Source organism: Meriones unguiculatus (assembly GCF_030254825.1).
Source record: "Meriones unguiculatus strain TT.TT164.6M chromosome X unlocalized genomic scaffold, Bangor_MerUng_6.1 ChrX_unordered_Scaffold_30, whole genome shotgun sequence".
Taxonomy (NCBI): domain Eukaryota; kingdom Metazoa; phylum Chordata; class Mammalia; order Rodentia; family Muridae; genus Meriones; species Meriones unguiculatus.
In genome coordinates this window covers 11,401,531-11,423,387 of record NW_026843706.1, presented here as the reverse complement: position 1 = coordinate 11,423,387, position 21,857 = coordinate 11,401,531, and the positions used below count along the sequence as shown (strand labels likewise).

The 21,857-nt window shown below is 43.6% G+C and overlaps 1 protein-coding gene across 3 annotated transcripts in view; it reads left to right on the top strand.

Annotated features, from left to right (window-relative positions):
- Tasl (TLR adaptor interacting with endolysosomal SLC15A4) overlaps positions 1-21,857 on the top strand; it is a 203,450-nt gene that overhangs the window by 24,508 nt on the left and 157,085 nt on the right. For 2 of the 3 annotated variants that reach the window (XR_009589120.1, XM_060376701.1), the window contains exon 2: positions 6,152-6,284. The gene's annotated coding sequence lies outside the window, so the exon portion shown is untranslated. Of the gene's footprint in view, positions 1-3,516; positions 3,575-6,151; positions 6,285-21,857 lie in introns of all 3 variants that reach the window. The other variant, XM_060376703.1, reaches the window with a different exon arrangement.

Below are 21,857 nucleotides of genomic sequence, written 5' to 3'. Positions count from 1 at the left end.
ATTAGGGGCTAGCTTATGATTATGGTAGGAAGCATGGCAGCATGCTGGCAGGCATGGTGTTGGAGATGGAGCTGAGAGTTTTACATCTTGATCTGAAGGCAACAGAATAAGACTGTGTATCACATTGAGCATAGCTTGAGCATGTATGACCTCAAAGCCCTTCACCACAGTGACACACTCCAACAAGGTCACACCTACTCCAACAAGGGCACACCTCCTAATAGTGCCACTGCCAATGGCCAAGCATTCAAATACATGAGTCTATGGGGGCCAGGCCTATCCAAACCACCACAGTAGCTATTTAAATCTCTGAAGAGAAGGAATTCTCGAAACACTTGGCATAGTCAGCAGGATATGACAAAACCAGAACTGAGTTTAAGAAAGCAACAGCATTGCTTCTGCAATTGAAAATGAGACAGGGAGTTGAAACTTAGGGTGAAGCATCCCCAGGGGAAATTTGACATGGATTTCCTCTCCTATATGACATGTAGTGGTGTGCCTTTTGTGGGGAGCAGCAGTGATATAGGCAGTTTAGAGTATAGTGAAATACATAACTAAGGCAGGGTCACCTGAAGGTGGAGTATCTGTAGTGGCAGTCTCTTCTAAGTGGTATGGACTGGCATGCTTGTTTGATGGGTGGGTTCTGCTATATAAGTCTGAAAATTGTTAGAAATGTTGAATATTTTCAACAGCTATTACAGTCTTTGAAAGTAGCATTCCAGGAACAAGAATATTGACAAGGGCTGGAGAGATGGCCCAGTGGTTAAGAGCACTGTCTGCTCTTCCAAAGGATCCAGGTTCAATTCCCAGCACCCACATGGCAGCTCACAACTGTCTGTAAAGCCAGTTCCACAGCATCTGACACCCTCACGCTAATGCACATAAAATAAAAATTAAATAAATTATATAAAAAAAGAATATTGACAAGAGGCTGCAGTGCTTGCCTGTCCACACTATGGGTAAAAAGAAATACTTCTGAGGCTAAGATGGTTGCTCAGAAAGAGCTTGGTAATGAAAGGAAGGAAAGGCAATGAGAAAGTCATTTGCTTGGCTTCAAATGTAGTGGGTGAATTTGACAAAAGAGAAGGGGAGCTGGAGGTGTTGGTTTGCCATTTTTCACAGTTGTAGGAAAGGTAGCAGGATCACCAATCAGGTCCATACTAAAAAGCCTTTCCTGGGACCTCCAAAGCCTGGAACCCAAGTGTTAGCATATAGGCAGCCTGCTTCTGGGTTGCCTCATAACCTATGATGCCATCATGTGTTGCCCACCAGTTGTGTGGCAGCTGTGGTTCAGCTGTGCAGCAACCATGGTTCAGCTGTGCATGCACAAGCTATAAAAGAACCAACCCACCACTTTGCCTCTGTCTTGCTCCCCTCTCTTATCTTCCTCTTTTACTCTCCTCTCTTGCTCTCTCTGTCTTTCTTTCTTGGGTACTACCCACCATGTCTCTCTCTTTTTTTCTCTATCTCTCTAACTCCATCCAATAAATCTCATATAATATCTGTTATGTGCATGGCATCATTTTAAAATAAAAACAAACACCAGGGAAGGCCTGAGGAGGAAGAGAGCAAAATAGAAGTAACAGAAGATACCACTCAGGTCTAACCTTTGATGCAGAGAGAAGAATAATCCATGATCCTGCATGCTGACTGGGATATTTTATTTTTTGAACTTATTTTTTACTGATTTATTATTTATTACAATTTATTTACTTTGTATCTTGGCTGTAGCTCCTTCCCTCATCTTCCTGTCCCACCCTTCCTCCCTCTTCTCCCCATATGCTCCCTCCCCTAGTCCACTGATAGGGGAGTTCATCCTCTCCTACTATCTGACAATAGATTATCAAGTCTCATCAGGAATGGCTGTATCATCTTCCTCTGTGGCCTGCCAAGGTTGACCCCCACCCAGGAGGAGGTGATCAAAGAGCCAGCAACCAAGTTCATGTCAGTGACAGCCCCTGCTCCCCTTTCAAGGGAACCCACATGGAGACTGAGCAGTGGGTCTAGGTCCTCTTCATGCATGGTCCTTGGTTGGCACATTGGTCTCTGCAGGGAACCATGTACCTAGATATTTTGGGGTCTGTTGGTCTCTTTGTGGCTCTCCTGTCCCCTCCAGGTCTTTCTAGCTCCTCCTTCTTCCATAAGACTCCCTGCATTCTGCCCAAAATTTAGCTATGAGTCTCAGCATCTGCTTCAGTACCCTGCTGGGTAGATTCTACAACCACTTTGGAAATCAATCTGGTGCTTTCTCAAAAGATTAGTAATAATGCTACCTCAAGATCAAGCTATACCACTCCTAGGCATATATCCAAAATATGCTCAACTATATTCATAGCATATTTATTTGTGATAGCCAGAATCTGGAAACAACCTAGATGTCCCACAACCGAGGAATGGATACAGAAACTGTGGTACATTTACATGATGGAATACTACTCAGCAATTAAAAACAAGGAAATAATGGAATTTGCAAGCAAGTGGATGGAACTAGAAAAGATCATCCTGAGTGAGGTAACCCAGAAGCAGAAAAACACACATGTTATATACTCACTTATAAGTGGATTTTAGCCATATAATATAGGATAAACATACTGAAATCTATAGTCTCAAAGAAGCTAAACAACAAGGAGGACCCTAGGGAAGATGCTTAATCACCCTTAATCACCGTTCAGAAGGGCAAACAGTATAGCCATCAGAAGTGAGAGAAGATGGGAAACAAGACAGGAGCTGATAGGGATCTTAACAATGGTCTGCTTGAGAGGCTATGGTAATCAGAGACTACTCAGCAGTGAAATTCTTGGAATTAGGGGAAAGCTTTGATCAGTGAAGGAGCCTTTCCCCATCTGGCCAGGGGGCAATGGGATATGGGAACAATAGGAACAATCTGAGTGCTCCACAAACTGACAAAATAAGCAGTATATAACCATGCATCCCTCCTGGAAACAAAAGGCTGCATAGTATGAGACAATAAAAAGGAAATCAGTTCCTAATGGAATAGCTCACACAAGCTGTTAGATGTACTTGGTCATAACCAATAGAGGTTCCAATAGATATCAGTGGCTGGAGTGTAGCCTGTTTTGGCTATTTTGTGTGTTCTTCTTTTTTCTACCCTTTATCCCTTGAATTTTACCCCCTAGCAATAGATAGGAGAGATGAAGGGATAGAGGGGAGAGAGGGAATAGAAAAATCCCTGAATCTAATTTCTTTACCTTTGTTTCTTCTTTGGCCACATTTACTAACAAACTGTAACCAATCTCCCTAAACAACTAACAACCACCCTTGACCCCACCTCTCAGGGATCTAGCACTTATATACCCTCTGAAAGGTCCCCCAAATCCCAAATGTCATACAGATGTACAATGTATCTGCAGCTGGCAAAAACATGCTTCTCCTACAGTACAAGGCAAATCATAGCTGTTGCAAACAGTCCAAAGGGGCCCCATATCCACACACCTGGGATAAAAAGGAAAACACATTCTTATAATATTTGTCTTTTTAAATCAACCAAAATTCCAGAATGCTCACCACACTGGATGACAAAAGAGGATGGACAGGGCACTACTGTAGAAACCAGGTATGCCGAAAGCAGTGTATTGTGTATAACAAATACAGGCTGTATTTGTTGCTTTTTTTAAAGATTTATTTATTATGTATACAGTGTTCTGTCTGCATGTATTTCTGTGTGCCAAAAGAGAGCACCAGATCTCACTATAGAGGGTTGTGAGCCACTATGTGGTTGCTAGGAATTGAACTCAGGACATTTAGAAGAGCACCCAGTGCTCTTAACCTCTGAGCCATCTCTCCAGCCCTATTTGTTGTTTTCAGTTACTTGATACAACACCATGATCAGGCAAGGATTTTTGGTTTTTGTTTTTGTTTTTTGAGACAAGGTTTCTCTGTGTAGCTTTAGCTGTCCTAGACTTGTTGGGTAGACCAGGCTGGCCTCGAACTCAGAAAGATCTGCTTGCATCTGCTTCCCTGAGTGCTGAGATCAGTCACAGGCCACCATGCCCAGCTTGATCCAGGCAACTTAAAAAAGAAAGAGTTTTCTGGGGGACTTACAGATCCAGAGGGATGAGCCTGTCCTAATGGAGAAGGGGGAAGCCATGGTGTCTGGAGCAGCAGGTGAGAGCTTACATCTTGAACTGAAGGCATGAAACAGAAAGAGGGTACTCTAGGAGCAGGAAGGTCTTTAAATTTTCACCAGTGACATACCTTCTCCAACAAGACCATACCCCTTAAGTTTCCCCAATATTGACAGGAACTGAGGGCCAAATGTTTAAATGTTCAAGACTATGGAGGGGTGGGTGTTAGCTCATTCAAACCACCACACAGAGTCAGATAGGACTGTGTTCACAAGAGAGTTTAGGAATTTATATTTTGTCAGGGAACCTTAAGACTGGCACAGAACTTTAGTGGCAATGCTAAGCCTCCAGGTGAGGTGGGACTGCTATAAAGTAGGACAGGCTTTGGTGTATTTAAGTGACCTTAACCAGCATGTAAATTATGTCCATGAGGTGGAAGAGCAACCTGGGGAGATAAGAGAAAGATAAGGCAGAGAAAGGGGGCTGTGTGGGTTATTTGAAGGCAAACGTGGAATAACTTGACAACCAAATTAATTTGCCAATGAACAGAAAAGTTTTTGAAGCCTGAATAATAGTTCACAGAAGGCAGCAATGATGAAATAATTTAGGTAAAGCATATTAAGCCTGTCCTGGAGGTAGATAGTTATCCCTTAAAAATGAGTACTGAATGGCTCGAGAGATAACTCAGTGTTAGAAGAATGTGTACCTGTGAAGGTTACAGGATGGGTTCACAAATCACACCATGAGACCAGTTCCACATGAGAGGTTTATTAGGGGAAGGGAAAGAGGGTCGCAGAGAGAGGAGGTGGAGGAGAAAGAGAGAAAGAGAGGAGGGGCTCCAGGAGTTCTCTTATAAGGTGACCCTGGGCATGTGCAGGTAGTTCCAGGTGATCAGCAGGTGGTCTTCTAGGTGGCTTCACAAATGCCTGATAAGCGGTTTGTCAGGTCCCTTGGGGCTGGCTGTAGAGATGCCTGCTTACTGATCCCAACACTCAGCAGTTAAGAATACTGTCTGTTTTTCCAGAGGGCCTGAGTTCAATTCCCAACAACTACATTGTGGCTCACAACCATGTAAAATGTAATGTGATGCCCACTTTTGGCATGCAGGTATACATGAGCTAGAACACTCATATACATTAAATACATCTTTTAAAAATTCATATAAAAGAATGAGTATTGTCAATTTATGTACTACAAAAGAGTATACTAGGTGTGTTGACTACTTTAATGTCAACTTGAATGAATTACATCTAATTGAGTTGTTGGCCAAGTGAATCTCATCAAAATCCCTAAATAGTCTTTACTATTGCCAAGACTATAGGTTGGTCTCCACAAACTGGTAGCAAAGCCCCATTGATGAAGACAACACTTACTACACAACTAATTGAACATGGAGATATCAAGCTGGTGTCCATACATATAGAGCCTTTACCCATGTGTCCTAGGGTCTTTGGTACAGCAAGTTTCACTGCATGCTACAAAAAGAGGAATATAAACACCAAGCCAGCTACAAAACCTTTGATTTACAATGGGTACTGTCTGAGAGATATGCTAAGGAAATGGTGGCACAAAACTTGTAGGAATAACCAATCAATAACTGATTTGACTTAAGGCCCACTCTACTAGGTGGAACTCATATGTGACAGTGCTTGGGTGACCAAGAACCAGAGAGCTCAGGTTATCACTATGGCAAAATCTTCTAGGATGTATTTCTTCTGAGTCAACATATAGAAGCTATGGTCCAGAGGCAGCTAAAGTTGTACCTAATGCTGGCAGCTGAACTTGGTAATATGTAAGAGTGGAGCTAGGTTGATGACATGAAGGAGTCATGGAGATAGGCTGAAGCTTTGCACTGTTTGGTAGAGAAAGAGTCCCTGAAAAGAGGCTAGGAGAGGCCATTAGGGAAGAAGCAACATTAGTTGAAGTAGAAGCCCCAGGATTTAAGGGGCTATGGAGAGAAGTTGAGGCTTGCCCATTTGGTAGAGTCAGAGACCCTGAAGAGAGCCTAGGAGAGAACATTGGTGAAGATGTAGTCCTGTTGTAGTAAAGACCCTCATATTTTGTAGATGCGAGTACCTTGGGAAGACCACCAAGGGCAGCAGCAGTTGTGGAGTGGACTGATCTGAACCTAAGAGATGTTTGTTGTTGAAGGTGGAGCTCGAAAAGTGGCCCAAGCTCTTTGGACAAGCCCAGAATATGGTAAGTGAATCCCAGATGTCTGACACTGAGCTTTTTACACTGCTAGACTTTTTTGGTGTTGTTGTTTTCTTCAGATTGTGACTGTACTCTGGTTTTTCCTTCCTGGTGCAACGAAATGTGTAGCTAATTTTGATTTTACAGAAATCTGCAGCTGAGAGATTTTGGAGTTTTAGAGAGACTTTGCATATTTTAAAGAGACTTTGGATATATTATTTAAAATTTTTTCAATTTATTTTGTTATGCCCAGATCGTAGGATCCCCAAAGATCACCAGGAGCCAGACCACTTATGCAAGAGCCAAGAGCTTTATTTGGGCTTAAGCTCCATCTTTCCATTATCACCAACACAGTGCATCAGAGAGGAGAGCCCTGAGCAGCTGCACAGCAGGGATTTTATTGGGGTTTGAGCAATGTCCGGAAGTTTCCAGCTTAGCAGTTACATCATTGGGTGACATCCAGCAAGGGCAAGCTTGTTACAAAGTGGTTGGCTAACTAACATAACTAACATTGAGGGAGCTAAAATATGTTAGGTATTTTCTGTATCATGGATGTTTTACTACAAGGTCGGGGTGGGGCTGCCCAGCACAGATGCTCCATCCTGAGATAAGATACATTCCCATTCTTATGATTATCTCTAAGCTGTTTCTTGGGTGGGGAGATTTAATGGTCTTATTCCTGGAATTGGTGACTTATGGCCTAATTTTTCAGGTGTGGTCCTAAAATGGAGTTTATGTTGTTCTCTCAGTTTTATCTGTATTGGTGTTTTGCCTTTATGTATATATGTATAATATGTGTTTCTGGTGCCTGAAGAGGCCAAAAGAGAGCATTATATTCCATGCAACTCTCATTACAGATGGTTATGAGTCACCATGTGGATGCTGGGAACCGAACCTTCTACTTCTGGTAGAGCAGCAAGTTCTCTTAACCACTGAACAATCTCTTCAGCCCCAAGGCTTTGGCTATTAAAAAGACTGAACTTTTAGTGTTTGATTTTTTATGGGGCTTTTAAATTTTGGAATATTTTATATTGTGACATTTATATGAATGACATTGGGAACAAGAAGACAGGAAAGTTTATGATTTAAAAGTCCTGTGTTTGTGTGTCACATTGACAAGGGGTCAACTTGACACAAGTTAGAATCATTTCAAAAAAGGGGACCTCGGTTGAGAAAATGCCCCCACAAGATTAGCTTGTGCAAAGGCCTTCGTTTTTTTCTTGACTTAAAATTGATGTGGAATTGCCCAGTTAAAAATCAGTAGTACTGTTAAAATCCAGTTCGTGAGCCCCCAAAAGACCTACAGGAATCGACTCTGGTGTAAAACACACAACAGTCTTTTTATTATAAGCTCGAGCCGGGTGGCCACCCTTTACAAAGACATATGGGCAAGTGACCCCCAGATCTGGGTGATCAAGGAGTTTAAAGGAACAAAATGCCAGTAGGGTAGTACAAGCCTTGGCATTACAGGATTGGGTAAGAAGAACAAAACGCAAGCGCAGTAGTCTCTAGGGAAGCTGATCTTTGAAATGATTGGTCTGTTTTTAGGCACCAAGACTGCTAATGGTCAGGCCTGGCTACCTGGGGGACATCTGACCTCTGGTTCTTAGGGCTCTGTGACTCCAGTCACACCCTGAGGTTTATCTGGGTTGGGGATTGCTGCTGGCCCTCTACTCTGAAAGGAATGTGGTCTGGTGATTCTGCTCTAGACCCTGGGCTAGCCTTCTGCTCTGAAAGGAATGTGGGATTCTGTCCTAGCCCCTGGAATTAATTCTAATTTTTATTAACCTTTCAGTACCACTGCTGGGCTGATGGTTTTGGGTGCTATAAGAATGTAGGCTGTGTAAGCCATGAGATGCAAGTCAGTAAGCAGCACTCCTTCATTGCTGTTGCTTCAGTTCCTGCCTTGATTTCCTTTACAAGCTGTAAGATGAAATAAACCCTTCCCTACCTAAGTTGATTTTGGTGGTGTTGTTAGGGTACATTAATAAAGCCCTAACTAAGATACCACATATGGAGATTATTTGCCCAACCAGAGCCTCCCCCAGTACAGGTATATGAGACAGAGAGGCCATAGCTATAGCTGTAGCTACAGTGCCAATCAAAGCTTCTTATACCCAAGGAATCAATCTGGGAAGCAGGTATAGCAGGGAATAGAGGTCCCTTTTTTGGCCATGGAAAGGGCCAAGTGGCTTAAGCTTGCCTCACGAAGCTCTTCAGAGGCAGGGAGAAGCACATGGAAGGAGGATTCATGGTTGTGCTTTAGAGTAGGAAAGCAGGATAGCTCAAGGATAATGACTAAAGTTTGCAGAGCTGAGATACAGCCTCCTAGCCATGTTTCAATACCCAGCATTGATCTTTTGAGGAAATAAATGATGCAAGTGATGGTATTGTTATGCCCAGATCTTAGGGTCCCCAAAGGCCACTAGAAGCCAGACCACATATGCAAGAGCAAAGAGCTTTATTTGGGCTTAAGCCTGGTCTCTCCATGGTCACCAATTCAGTGGATCAGAGAGGATAGCCTGGAGCAGCTGCACAGCAAGATTTTTATTGGGGTTTGAGCTTGGACCAGGAATTTCCAGTTTAGCAGTTACAGGATTGCGTGACATTCAGCAAGGGCAAGCATGTTACAAAGTGATTGGCTAATTAACATAACATTGAGCAAGCTATTTGTAGCTCTCAGGAATGTTAGGTGTTTTCTGTGACTTGAATGTTTTACTACAAGGTGGTGGGCTGCCCAGCACAGGTGCCCCACCCTGAGATAAGATACCTTCCCATTCTTGTTGTTACCTCCAGACTATTCCTTGGGTAGGGAATGTTATGGTCTTGTTCCTAGAATTGCTGACCTACATCCTAATTCCTGGGACTGATGACATTGTTGGGGTCAGGCCTGGTCCCTGCAGTATCTTTATATGCTGTTTTGAGCTTCCTCTTACATGTGGACTTCTGAGCTCAGCTGATACCTGTTTGGAATGGAGTACAGTAAACTTTCAGAGTACAAGCATATCACCAATCTTACCTTGGTAAACCTATTAACAGTAGTGTGGTGACCTAGGAATTTGTGTTGTTCTTTCTATCCTCCATAAAAAGACTTCATTATATACTTAGCATAATGCTTCTGCTAAGTATATAATGGGTGTTTTGCAGATTCAGAAACTCCTTTGAGAGGCATATAAAGTGCATCTGAAGAAGCAAGGATGGGAAATGAGTTCACAGTGGGTCAAAGGGCTAGATGCACTTGTGAAATTCTTGGGCACTTTATTTAGGTGAGGCAAAGTTGATACCCACTAAAATAATTAAGAAAATTTTACAGCAACCTGCACTTTGAAATATTAGGGGAAGGACAAATTACCTTGTGAGAGTAGAAAATTATGTTCTCAGAAGCCATAAGGTCATTAATTGAGAATCCCAATGCTAGGGATTGTAAGACCTGGAGTCTCACAGCTCAGGAGCTCAGGATGGTGCCCTTCCCAGGAACACTCACAGACCACAACTTGATGCAAAAGCAAGAGGTTTATTCCAATTGCAGTGGGGTTGCCCCTCCAAAGACAGGAGACGACCCTGAACATGCAAAGCACAGGGTTTTTATACCTGAAAATCAGACTATTTGTGCTCTATGCATTGATTGATCAGCAAGAATAACATGAAAACATTTTGCAATGAGGAATCACCAGCCTTTTAAATGAATTATAACAATACAGTTTCTTTTTTTTTTTTCTGAAATCATATTAACTCTCTGGTTGCATACATTCACTAACCTTTTGCAACGTTCTATATACCTTCAGATTCCTAGCTTTCTTTTTCTGGCTTAACCAGACATTCTTACTTTTTTTTGCTCTCTCTCTTGCTTTCAGACAACATAAAAACTCTCATCAAAATAGAACTTTCCATTCTGACATGATCCTGTTGGAGCCCAGCATCTACGATTTGCTTTGTATAGCCAAAGCAAAAACAAGTTACATTAATACAAAAAGTTCTGAAACTGCTAAACTCTTTCTCTAAAATTACTTCCCTGTAACAGACAAGATGGTCCAAGGTCACATAAACTCTAAGGAATTTAGAATAAGCTTCAAGGAACTTAGTGAAACTTCCTCTTTTCTGTGTCTCAAGTTAAGAACAGGGTAGAAACATGTTTTTCCATAAACAAAGCAGCTTATCAAACAAACAGCTCTCCACAAGATACATTCTAAAAACTGCAATTTTCTCAATTAGTGCAAACCACATGGCTCAGTTTTACTTAGTAAATATACCAAAGTATTTTTATTCTCCCCCAAAGTATCGAGAAACTTTCAAATTTTCTGTTAGACTGCCCAAGATCATTGTCATACCCAAATGCCTAATAAACTTTAAACATTTTATAGCCTTAAACATTTAAACAATTTTTAAAACCCATTTTTGCAATATCAAAACAAAGTACCCCTTTTGTAGGAGAGAAGTCACAAGGCATAACCATAATCTTAAAAGTCAAAACCAGATTTTAAAACCAGAATTTACCAGTGCAAGCAATTTAATTTCTAAAACCAATACCAATTTAAAATAACTCATCCTTTTAACCTAGAAGGAAATGAAAATTATCTAAAGTTTCCCTTTTTTTTTTTTTACCCATACCAAGATGGCGGTCACATTATAACCCACATGGTAAAGTCAAGATGGCGGTGAGGCACTGAGGCACTTCATATACCACGTGGTAACCTGTACATATGCGTTCATAGACTTTATAAACACATAGGCACACATTTTAAACAAGTTTCATGAGGTCTTTCAGAACAGAAAACAGAAGGTAGACACAAATACTGCACAGAGACATTGAGACAAAAAACACTCACCAGCTGGCCAAATTTCCAGGGACCAAAACTGACTCTTCTCGGGCAGGCCGAACATAGGCCTTTCAGAAATTCCTCCAGGATGGACCCAAGTCCCTTCCTGGGTAAGGTACTGTAAAAACAGACCTTCAGATTCCCGCTCTGGCTCCTCTGCCACAGAAGCCTGAGTGGTGGGTGGTTCTAGACCACCTCCAGAAACTGATGAAGTTGGAGGATGTCTCCCTCAACTTCAGTGACTGTGATTGTTTGACACGTCTGTCTAAATCACATTTAGTCACTCATACAGATGCCTCGAGGCAGAACAGAAATCAGAAGATAGGCGCCAACAGGAATACTGCACACCGCACAAAGCGACAAAGACAGAGATGGTGACACAGACATGACACTTACCAGCTGGTAAGAGACCCTCTGGATCAGTCCTGAGGTCTTGGGGGGGCCCTGGAATCTCGGTGGGACCTCCAAATGAAAAGATCTACAGGAATTGACTCCGTTGCAAAACAAATGAGGGTCTTTTTATTGTAAATTACAAGCTGCAGCTTGGGCACACAACACCCACCGCCCAAGTGGTGGGAGCTGAGCGTGCTGTGCCCAGGTTAGTTGGGTTATATATAGATTCTGGTCTCTCCCAGCATGCCCAAGGCAGGGGCAATTCCTGCCTGGCAAGCATCTATTGGTCAAAATGCTACATTTTGAATCGATTGGCTATAGGAAGGTTCCCGGACCATAATGACCTGGTGTCCCTCCCTAGGGGGATGGGCTATTTTCCTAGCAACTGTATCTCTAGTGGGTGGGGAAAGAATGCAGTAAGGCAGTCCTTCCCCTCAAGGCATTACTGGACTTCTCCACCCACCTACTTCAGGTCTTAATAATAGCTACTAATTTATCTTTTGGTCTCTCAATAGTTTACAGCTGGTTGTAGATATTTTTTTCTCAGAACAGTTCACTCTGCCCTTCAAGAGCTATCTGCACCTGGCTTCAGTTCAAATAATCACAGTTGTTTTTCTCATTCCCGGGTGGTCTCTCAGGATGTGTTACTTCTTGGACATGTGCCACTGATACTGGCTTGCTGGGTATTTTACAGAGAAAAGATTTTCACAATAACCTTTGGTTATTATTGCTATCAGTGTCCTTCAGATATGTTTTCATTTCCTATTTTTCTTACCTTTTCTCTTGTGTTTTATAGTAAAAGAAATATTTCTAAGACTTATCACCTGTCACATTCTTGAGATAGAGAGACTGATGAGAAGGCATGAGGGTTTAGTACCTTGCTGCAGTTGGGGAATAGTCCTACAACCCTGTCACTCTAGGGCTCAGGGAACATTGGGGAAGAGGAGAGCAAAAAGATAGTAAGAGCCAGAGAAAGCAGTAGAATGTTCCCATGCTGTCTCTTCCAAGCAAAACTGCCACCATGCTAATCAGATCAGCCAGCTTTCAAGAGTCCAACAACAGTAGATCTGAGGATGATTGACATTCCCTCAGAAAAGGAAGGGATGGATCGTTGGACTTGTGCTTGATATTCTAGCCACTCCTTCCAATCATCTGCATGCAATTGTCTCTAATTGCACATGGCTTTCATGTCTAAGGGAGGTATTATTTATTGACCAGAGGAGGCTAGGGGCAGGGCTCTACTTACACTGCAATGGGGAAGCCATTGCCCAAGCTGAATGAGTGCTGATCTCTTAGTATACACAGCTGCTTCAGGATCTTCTACACTCCACCTCAGCCCCTGACTCTTCATCCATGCTCTGTAGGTAAGCCTAGGAAAGTCATTGGTTCCTTTGGGTGAACTGAAATCAAGTCTTACTTTGGGGATAGCAACAATTGGTTGGGTAGTTCAGAGGGGACCTTATGAGGGGGAGATATATTTTGTTCACTTTTTCTCCAAGGTAGGGATTCTAGAAACAGTAATTTACATATGCTCATCAAACTTTAAAAATGTTCACAATCATAAAAATTAAAGATAATGAAAATTGGTTCTGGGACAAGAAGGATTCCTGTAACATCCTCAAGATTGTAGTTAGATTTATTAAGGACAAAGTGGTATTTAAGTTATAATCACTGGCTATTTTGTATGGTTGTGTGTGTGTTTTGGAAACAGGGTCTCTCATTATGTAGCCCTGGTTGGCCTAGATTTCACAAAGATCTACCTGCTTCTGCCTCCAGGTGTTAGAATTAAAGGTATGTCCTGCCATGACTGGCTGTGTATTTGTTTCTTTGTTGTTTTGTTTTTTTTTTTTTTTCAGATAGGGTCTTGCTCATAATTCAGATTCTACTCAGTATTGTACTGCTCCAGGCTTCTGTATGCTGGGAGTGCAGCACTACACCATCAGGATGTTTTGGGTATTCACAGCCTGGGACAGCAATCTTCCTTCAAAACTAGTTTTTCTGTTTTTATGCAGACTTTCATGCTCATTTTGACCCAGGCTGACTTGAAAGTCACTAGTTGTTAGGGTGTGCGGAGCAGTTATACGGCGGGTTCATAAATCATGCCATGTGACTGGTTCCATGTAGGAGGTTTTATCAGGGGAAGGGAGAGGGGTCACAGAGACCGTCTCTGGGCAAGGTGGAAGAGGGAGATAAAGAGAGAGAAGGAGGGGAGAGTCCTCTTATAAGGTGACCCACTGCATGTGCAGGTGGTTGTAGGTGGTCAGCAGGTGGCCTCACAGATGCCTGATGTCCCATTTGTCAGGTCCCTTGGGGGCTGGCTGTAGTGATGACTGCTTATGAATCCCTCTTTGTTTTATTAAAAAGTGAGGAGCTAGGAAAGGGGTGCTGTTGGGGAGGACAGGACATAGGGACTACTTTTGCTCTTCAAGCTACTTCCTGCTGATTAGGGGCATTGTCATTCTCAGGGTATAGCTGCTCCCCACCATCAGGGTTGTTTGGAAGGTCATTGTCATCCAGTTCTGTGGGCAGAGGTTGATAATCCTGTAAGAGTAACTGATTAATGGTTTGGTTAGATAATTTTTGCGTTTGTTTTTGGAGGACTGTAGAGAATAAGTTAATAAAGCAGGGTGCAAAAACAAAAGCAGAAAGATGAGTAGAAGAGATGTGAGGAAGGACAGAATCCATTTCCATATGGGGTTCTCAAGGCCCAAGATTTAGAGGCCTTGGGCTGTTCCCTTTGCTTTTTTAGATCAGTCTGGAGTTGTTGGATTTTGTCTTTCACAATACCCAACTGGTTGACATAAAAACAGCATTCCTCTTGGAGGAAGATGCAAAGGCCACCTTCTTTAGCTGTGAGGAGATCCAATCCACATAGGTTTTTGAAGTACTACTGCTGCCAGCAAGTCAATCTGTCCGTGGAGGGTTAAAATTGTCTGAGCCACTTGCTGAAGGTCCTGGATGAACTGGGAAGAAAGCTGATAATACAAAATTAGTGAAGTGGTTAGTCCTGCTGTCCTGGTTCTGACAGTTCCCATGATTCCTGAAACAGCCAAGAGGGGCAAGATTTGAATTGCTTTCTTACCCTGCAGGGCAGCTATTGAGTCCTTGACTGTGATTGGTAGGGGCTCCTTTTCATTTATTACCCTCAGCTCGGGAAAGAGGAGCACCAGCGTGAAAACTCCTAACCAGCCAGCAGGTAGATGATGGTAGACCTGAGTACCACAAAGAATCAAGGTATTATTAGCAGTAGGGCATTGAGGTTGAGATAAGGTATGAAGGATTATAGTTTTATTATAGTCTAAGAAACTTAGCATTCCTACAGAATGTGTCTCAGATGTCTTGAAACAGCTTGCCATGCCAAAGAGGGTGGTATGAAAAAGGCAGGGGGTTGTGACAACATCAGAGGCAGGGCAGTGAATGGTGAAATAAGGTTACTTGAAAGGGTCACCGGAGAAGCTGTCAACGGTAGTTCTGAGTTGGTTCCAGGTGGGACACACAGACAGCAAGCTCTAAAACAGTCCCGTTGGGTCACATTAAGGAGCTTGTAGGCCGAGGTCAGAGTCTGAAGTAGGAGATAAATGATAGTTTTGTATTATTTAGGAGGGGGGATGTCAGAAATGCAGTGACCTTAGAGGAGTATTTAATTACCTTCTCTAATTCTCCCATCCCTAGGGATTCGGTAACTGGGATATGTTTTTTCTGGATATGAATAGTACTTATCAGTAAATTGGGTGCGTAGTAGCAGTAGAGTTTTCCAACTATGCCTGTTTCCCATCTGGGATCCCAAGGGTCTTGGATGTAGAAGTAAAGAGTCTTTCTATACAGGTGAAGGAGCTTCTTTTGTGCTGGGGCGTGGATCTGGCAAGACCAGTATGGGCAGCCTCCATATCTATCCGGCCATTTCTTGCAATAATTTTTTGTTTGGTCAAAGCGGAAGCAAACAAAAATTTTATCATATAAGAGAGGAGGGATATATGTGGGGGTAATGGCTATTTCTGGGAAATCGGCAATTTCCGAATCCTATTTGGAGAGATTGTTTATTATCAATGATGGTTTCTTGAACCTCAAATCTCCATATGTAGGGATTTCCTTGGGCAGAAACTGACAAGGAGAGGAAGAAAAATATATATCCAATCCAGTAGGGTCAAACACCGCTGTTGTAGCGAGGCCTCATTTCTCTGGAACTGGAATCTTCTGGAGTTTGAGGGAGCAAGGTCCTGTTGGAGTTGATATATAGGAGGGGGCATTATCTTGAAGAGGGGGGTTAAAAGGCTTGAGGTGAAATAGATGAATCCAGTGAGGGAAGCCCTCAAGCTTGGCAACTGTGGGGGTCACAAGAATCACCTTAAAAGGGCCCTGCCATTTAGGACAAAGAGATGAGGGGTGTTGGTCTGGAGAGGGGAGAAGGACCTGGCTCCAATATTAATAGGAGATGGACAGGGGTTAGTGTGTGGCCATGGTAAACAGTGGTCAGTAAAGTTCCATAGAAGAGAATGGAGATGACAGAGTAAGAGAGTAAGTAGGTGGTCAGGGAGAGACGAAGATTTAGCTGAAAGGCCAGGAGTTAAAACCAGTTGTCCATATATGAGCTTAAAGGGTGAGATGGACAGAGGTTTTTTGGGGCAGAGTTCATAGCCTGAAAAGGGCCAGGGGGAGGAGTTTTACCCAATTGTGGTGAAGCTCTTGTGATAGTTTAACAAGGGTGTTTTTTTTAAAGGATTGGTTAGTTTGCTCTAACTTTCCTGAAGACTGAGAATGGTATGGAATATGAAAATACCAAGGAATATTAAAAGCTTTAGATAGGTCTGGGAAACCTGAGAAATGAACTCAGGACAATTGTCTGACTGGAGGGAGGTAGCGATTACAAAACGTAGGATAATCTCACGAAGAAGAAGATCAGAAACTGAGCTCTTCTGTTAGTAGTGGGGAAAGCCTCCATCCATACTAAGAATGTATCCACCAAGACCTGGAGGTACCAGACATGTTTGACTGCTGGCATGTGGGTAAATCAAGTTGCCAGTCAGTCCTAGGAAGAGAGCCTCTAGCCTGGTGGGTAGGGAAAGGGGGGCTACGATAGATATCCTGAGTTAGGATCTGAAGTCTGGCAAATTTTACAAGAGACAGTAATAGTCTTTAGGAAACTAAAGTCCCCAGAGGTGGGCTGCAGGTGGGTCTTGTCAAAGTTAGACAAGGCATGATTGTTAGGATGAAAGAGCTGGTGTAGATAGGACAGAATCTAACGAGTATCAGGAGAAGGTGGGGGAGATATGGGTTATAGTGTAAGGATGTCCTGCGGTAGGTGAGATGGGTTTAGGCCTTTAAGGGCCTCAGCCTTAGCTGCCTGGTTAGCCTGGTTATTTGCTTTGGAAACGATGGAATCATCTGTCCGGTGGGACTGGCAATGGACTATTCCATGGTGGTGGGAAGGTGGGAGGCTTCTAGCATGGCCATAATTTTGCCTGTATTGGTTACATATCTTCCCTTTGCTGTAAGTAACTCACACTCTCTCCATATGGCAGCATGGGAGAGAAGAATATGAAAGGCATATTTAGAATCTGTGTAGATGTTAAGGGATTGTCCCTGGGCAAATTGGAAGGTGCGGGTAAGAGCTATTAGTTCGGCCTGTTGACTAGTAGTGTGGTCAGGGAGGGCTTATGCCTCAATCACCTCAGTATCAGACACTGTAGCATAGCCTGCTTTTTGAGCTTCTTCGTTTACAAAGGAGCTGCCACCTGTATACCAGGTATAGTTGGCCTGAGGCAATGTGCCCTCCTGTATGTGTGAGGGTTGGGGCAATAGTTCCTCTAAAGTTTCAGTGCAAGAATGAGATGGGGAGTTGTCAGAGTTAGGTCAAGGAAAAAGGTTTGAAATAATAAGAGGTGGGCATGGTTGGAAAGTAAGAGTAGAATCTTCTATTAACACCACCTGGAGGGTGTCACTGACCAGCAGCAACACCTGAATACCACCTGAGAGAGGGCTGGAGAGAGAGACAGGGCGACACAGAGAAGGACACCAAGTCTACCTGCTGATCAAAGTGTCGATTTAATGGACGTCAGGTTAACACTTAAGTAGGCAAAAAAGTACAAGCAGTTTCTCACGTAGGAGCTTTACTTGGTCAAAACATAGGAGAGCTCACTCAAGGTTACACAGAGCCTGCTGTCTGGTTACTATGGTTGCACAGAGTTTCTCAGGGTCAGAGCAGTCCACTGTAGGACCACCAAGGTCAGTTTATGAGAGACTGGACTTTTGAAAATAGCCAAGAGGCCGAATTCCACTGCTCAGATACCATTAACTCCAAAAAGGCTGCCACAGGAGGGAAAGAACCCTGGAGGGAGAAGTCTGTAAGCCGTTATACATTAAAAGGTGAGACAGATTGTAAGAAGAGAAGACAATAATAGGTGACCCAAAAGTTAGTTTTATTTTTTATATTTTTTACTTTGGCATAAAGAGTTCCATAGCTGCTAAGGCACAAATGCAAGGCTCCCATCCCTGCGTTGTTAGGTCTAAATTTTTTTTATAGATATGCTACAGATGCAAAGGAGGGTCCCAGTTGGTGACTCAGGGCTCCAAGGGTTTATCCCTCTTTTTCTGTTACATAGAGGGAGAAGGGACCAGTTATGTCTGGGAGATGAAGGCCTGGGGCCTCAAGAAGAGCCTGCTGGTGCCTCCTAAAGGGCTTGGTAATTGGCTTAAAAAGGGGGTCATGCAAGAGGCTTAAGGCTGCCTCCTATAAGGGGCAGGCAAGAAAGAAAAAGGAAAGGAACCAGGACCATAAGAAACCAGCCATTCCCAAAAAACGATAAAATTCCTTCTTTAGTGGAGGGAACTGCTAGAGACCATATTAGGTCTTTTCTATCTAAGGTGATGCCCCTCTATGTTGTAGTTATTATTAGTCCCAGGGAAGTGACCTCAGAGGTGGACAATTGGACCTTGGAGGGTAAGACCCAATAGCCACTGCTGGATAGGAAATTTAGAAGAGCAGAGGTGTTAGTTTGGCTAACTTGTAGGGATGGGCTGCAGAAGAGAATGTCATCTACATACTATATAAGTTTAAATTTAGGGAGAGATAAGGAGAGTAGATCAGAGGCTAGGACTTGGCTAAAAAGATGTGGGCTGTCCTGGAATCCCTGGGGTAAAACAGTCCAGGTAAGCTGAGTAGAGACCAGGGTGTCAGGGTCTGTCTAGGTGAAGGCAAAGGTATTTTATGACTGAGCATTGAGGGGGATAGAGAAGAATGCATCCTTATGATCCAGAACTGAGAAATGGGAGGTCCCTGAGAGGACAGTGGAAAGGAGAGTATAAGGGTTAACTACAACAGGGTGGAGAGGGACGACTGCAGAGTTGAGAAGCTGGAGGTCTTGAACCAGGCAAAAGATTCCATTGGGCTTTGTAACTGCAAGTATAGGCGTGTTAAAAGGAGAGGAAGTGGGGTGAAGGAGTTTTTCTCTTAGAAGGTCAGAGATAATAGGCTTAAGTCCCCTGAGACTCTCGAGGGAAATGGTTATTGAGCTTGGGTGATATACTGGGTGTGTTCCTGTAGCTGAATGACCACAGGGGAATGGTGCCTAGCAACAGAGGGGTTTAGGACATCCTAGACTTAGGGGTCCATTTGAGAGTTTGGTAAAGGAAGCGATGTATCACAACTAGTAGGCAAGGTAGCTAGGAGAAGGAGAAGAGAGAATGTTGGTCAGCTTAGGGCCAGGAAAATGGGTGGAGTAAAGGAGATAGAGGCTTCCACTTTGGCTAAAAAGTCCCTTCCCAGTAAGGGGACTGAACAGGTTGGCATCACTAAAAAGGAATGAGTGAAGGGAACACTCCTGAAAATACAATTGAGTGGCAGAATCCAGCAAGGCTGGCAAAGCTGTGCCCCTACTCTGACAATAGTGGAGCTGGAAGGAGAGGTTGGTGTCCAATACTCCTTCACAACTAAGTAAGTGGCTCCGGTGTCCAGAAGGAAGGAGACAGGCTGTTACCATGATAATTACCCATGGCTCCCTGGTAGTGATGGCAGTGGTTGGGTCAAGAAAACCAGGTATCTTCAGTTATCATAGCCAGGTGTACGATATCAGCTGGAGAGCAATCTGGGAGTGATGCCCCCATATCATGGGAGAAACAATGGCAGTCAACACCCCAAAGACCTTCTTGGTGGCATTTTGGACATGGCCTTGGTGGCTTGGTGGCTTTTAGGGGTTAGGACAAAACTGAGCCCAGTGACCTTCTTGACCACATTTGAAACAAGGGCCCTGTGGTCCTCGTCCCTTAGGAGGCAACGGAGCCTGGGTAGTCTCTGAGGCCAGTCAGATGGCCTTGGCCAACATTTGGTATTTTTGCTTTCAGGCTTCCTCATCTCTTCCATCTTAAAGGCCAGAGCTAAGAGTTCTGCCTGTGGAGTCAGAGGTCCTCTCTCCAAGCACTTAAGCTTATCCTTGATGTCAAGGTAAATCTGGGGAGAAAAAAAATAGGTCATTAGGAGGGCCTTTGTAAGGCACTCCAGGAATTGAGATGGGTTTTCATTCTTGACCTGAATGACCTCCCAGAGCTTCTCATAATTGACTGGCTTGAGGGCAGCCTTGTGGAGACCAGCCAGGAGGCAGGTCATGAACTGATCTCTAGCTAAAATGCCTTCTGGGGTATTATAATTCCATTGTGGATCCTGGCTGGGCACTGCCTCAGCCTCAGCCAGGAGTGCTGTATTTGTTTGGTGAACCTCATCTGCAGGCATTTCTGTGCTCCTGAGGTAATAGGTTGTTGGTAAGAATCAAATGTATGTGATGACAGGTAAGACTATAAGGTTGAGTGAGATATTGAAATTCTTTAATGAAAGTAGAAGGATTAGAGATATAGAATCCCAGTCTCTTTTCTATTTGAGAGAGTTCAGTTAGTGAGAAGGGAACATGCACTGTAACTAAGCCATCCATGCTAGCCACTTCTGGCAATGGAAGAATTGAGGCTGGTTTATGTTAGTGGAAGGAGAAGAAGGGGGCTTTGCTACAGTGCGGAAGTGGGTAGCAGGGGGCTAATAGTGATTGGTGGGATGAAAGTGGGTGCCAGAGTAGGACGACTAGAACAGCCTATTGCTGGGGAGTGGGTGAGGATTCTGGAGAAGCCAAAGATAAAAAAGAGGAAGCAGAAGAGGCAAAGAAGCTGGAGTTGAGAAGAAGCCAGAGGTTGAGGATGTTGAGGCAGAGGTTCATCAGCAGGGTCAAAGATAGAGGACTCTTGAGGTTGAGATTTTTATAGCTAGAAGAAATTGGGTGGGGGATCAAGAAAAACAGAGAAGATTTAGAGCAGAGAAGAGATAAAGCTTGAATGTAAATCTCCTATTTACCAGATCACTGACAGTAATTAAAAAGATCCTGTAAAAATATTGGGATTTAACGTGCCATTAATCAGCCAATTTGAACCATTATCTAAGGAATATGTAGGCCAAGTTTTATTACAGAGACATATGAGCTTAGAGGCCTTTAACTCAGGCTCCATGCAAAGGGTTTTACAATTTTCCAGAAGACATCCCATGAGGATGATGGAGGAACAGAAGAATGAGCAGTTCCCATTGGGTGGGTAACCCTCCAGAGGTGTACCACAAAGGCAAGGTTTGGCTCAGTAGACTAGTGTGGTACTATCTGTTTCAATTGCTCGTCAGTGTTGGCCAGAGACCAAGGGCACAGTTGTCCATAGAAGACACCATTACCTAGCTCTAGGATTTCATAGAGGAGTGAGAGGGGGAGGGAGTGAAACTGTGCTGGTAGAGGGAAAATCTCCCCCAAGGGAAAAAGAAGCCATGAATGGAGGTCAGCACAGAGGGTCAGCCATAGCCAGTGAAGGCCGTGGTTGGGTGTGCATCAGTCTCAAAAGGTACAAGGAAGTTGCCTGACATGCAACAATCAATCTTCCAAAGTTTATGCTGACTAATGAGGGGAAGTCACCAATCCAGCCAGTGTTTCATATAGGAGGTAGCTATCTGGTTGTCAGAAAGTGGGGTGAAGGCAGATTTGAAATAAAATAGGTTTCCAGCAGCTCCTGTGGTGGCACTGATGCTGGGAGCAGCCACCACACGGGGTGGCCGCTGAAAAAGCCTATTCCTGGCGAAATGTACCAATGTTAGGATTATGTGGCGGAATAATATGGCAGGTTCATAAATCACGCCATGTGACTGTTTCCATGTGGGAGGTTTTATCAGAGGAAGGGGGAGCGGGTCACAGTGACTGTCTCTGGGCAAGGTGGGAGAGAGAGACAGAGACAAAGAGACAGAGAGATAGAGAGAGAGAGAGGGGAGAGGTGTGTCCTCTTATAAGGTGATCTAGTGCATGTGCAGGTGGTTGCAGGTGGTCTTGTAGGTGGCCTCACAGATGCCTGATGTCCTGTTTGT